This window comes from Suncus etruscus, chromosome 16 (assembly GCF_024139225.1).
Source record: "Suncus etruscus isolate mSunEtr1 chromosome 16, mSunEtr1.pri.cur, whole genome shotgun sequence".
Lineage (NCBI taxonomy): Eukaryota > Metazoa > Chordata > Mammalia > Eulipotyphla > Soricidae > Suncus > Suncus etruscus.
Window position 1 is genome coordinate 37,047,161 of NC_064863.1, and position 2,378 is coordinate 37,049,538.

Below are 2,378 nucleotides of genomic sequence, written 5' to 3' on the forward strand. Positions count from 1 at the left end.
CCATTCAAAGTTAAGAAGAAAATTTGGGGCAGTGCCTGAGAACAAATGAGGAGTAAATGAAACTATGGTACATCTAACACGTGAAGTCATGAGATTTGCTTACACATGGATATACATAGAAAGTATCATGCTGAATAAAATGGTTGAACTCAGGAGAAAGATAGATGAGAGAGAGAGAGAGAGAGAGAGAGAGAGAGAGAGAGAGAGGAGAGAGAGAGGAGAGAGAGAGAGAGAGAGAGAGAGAGAGAGAGAGAGAGAGAAAGAGAGAGAGAGAGAGAGAGAGTTTGCGGGGCAGGATAGAGGGAAACTGGGGAAATTGGTGGTGGTGGGAAATAAAGGTTGGTGAAGGGCAGGAAGGATGTTGGAACATTGTATGACTGAAACTCAGCTATCAACAGCTTTTTATCTTTGTAACTCGTGATGATTCAATAACAATTTCAAAAAAAATTACTTGGGGTCATGTCATAATATTTTTTTATAAATAAAACTTATAAAGAACAAAGTTTTTTTTTAAAGAATATAACTGAAAACAGTAATTACATCCCAAAGAACTGAATTAAATAAAGCATTTTCAGTGATGTTAAGCAAAACAAAAATTACATGATAAAATTGAAAATAAGATTATCCCCATAAAGCAAAGAATTTCTATGGAATACTTATATGAAAAATTTTCAATGCCACCAATTAACCATCAGAAGGACTAAGCAGCTGTACAGAACAGGCATGCTGATTCTATTGTTCAAGGAACGCCATTTTCGGTACCTGGTTTCAAAAGTTTAGTTGTCACATTTCCTGTAACTAGTTCCAAACTTACAAACAATGCTTGTGATTTTTTTCTATAAAGATAAGCAATCTTAATTAAATGGTATAGTATAATTCAAAAGAGATCATAATTTCTACCTTCATTTTCTAATGACAAATTTGGGAATGGTGTTTATGGTGTTTATGGTGCACCTATTGTTAATATTTACCCGTTAACAAGAGAACATAGTAAATGTTATAACCATTTGTCAATTCCATTGGCAGGTTTCACAGATATGTGCTTAAGACAATGAAGAAATTATTTAGAACATATTCAAAAGATTTTCTGTCAGTAGGATCAATTGTACCAAGACTTCTTTTTGTAAAATGCAGTGTGGAAACCCTGTTGCCAGAAGCATATGGAGTTAGACATTAGATCAAATAAATTAAATTGTAAAGAATGATCCTGCTGGCCCTCTGGGATATGCCCTAGATAAAGTGATAATTTTCATTTTTAATTGAGGTATCTCCAAGACAGGCTGAAATTCATTATTAATATGTTCATTGGCACTACATCTATTTTAAGCTATTGACTTAACGAAACTAGTTAGTCTAAATGTGAAAATCTATTCTTTCTATTGTTATGAATGCCTTTTAGAATGTCTTTTAATTGTTCTAATATTTTGGAAAAATAATTCATCAAATTTTGCCATTATATAATTACTTCAAATCATAAGTTAAAAGGCAAAGAGCTACATCATTGATAAATGACCTACTTTTCATCATCTTTGAGTTCCTTAATTTGTTACATGTAGGGATCTAGTAAATCTATTATTACATTGAATTAATTAAACACTAGCTTATAAGTTTTTCTGAGGACATTGGAGTCCAAGAGCAAATCAAAGAGGAGTCAAATAAAATACTTATTTTTAGTTGTGATGATTATAAAAATTAATAATTAAACATATATAATTTCTCTTTACAAATAAAACTTTCATAGTTCTTTGAACCTGCTTTCAAATATAATAAAATTAAAATACATGTTTCATTTTATACTTTTGGGGAAAAAGCCATATTGATGGCAATAATGAACTACATTTTTTGACATTGACTTTGACTTCTGTACTATTGAAAACTTGACTTTTTCAGAGGGAAGAATTGAGTAAAAAGTATATTAATTTAAAAAATTGAGAAATGGTGCTCACTTCGGCAGCACATATACTAAAACTGGAACGATACAGAGAAGATTAGCATGGCCCCTGCGCAAGGATGGCATGCATATTCGTGAAACTGTCCATATTTTTAAAAAAGAAAAAGAAAAAAAGAAGAAACAAAAAATTAAAAAATGTACACTCTGATACTTATTTTATCATGCTGCTATGGTAGCCATGTCAGTCTTCTTTCTGAAAATTAACTTCTCAGCCTAGAAAAATAACAATAATCTATATTTATGTGACTGAAATGTTAGAGCATATATATTTTCATTCTTATCATATACATCATTTTTATGTAAATTTCTATAATACTTGCTAATTTAATATTTTAGCACAGATGTGTAGCAGTCACAATAAAATAGATATTCTGAATATAAATCACCTGTAAATCCCCCTGGCCTATATACAAACAAGGTTTACTCT

The 2,378-nt window shown here is 31.0% G+C and overlaps 1 non-coding gene across 1 annotated transcript; it reads left to right on the forward strand.

The window, feature by feature from the left end:
• Positions 1-1,938: 1,938 nt before the first annotated feature.
• LOC126032949 (U6 spliceosomal RNA) lies at positions 1,939-2,045 on the forward strand. Its single transcript, XR_007504108.1, has one exon. It is a non-coding gene; the product is annotated as a U6 spliceosomal RNA (small nuclear RNA).
• Positions 2,046-2,378: the final 333 nt, after the last annotated feature.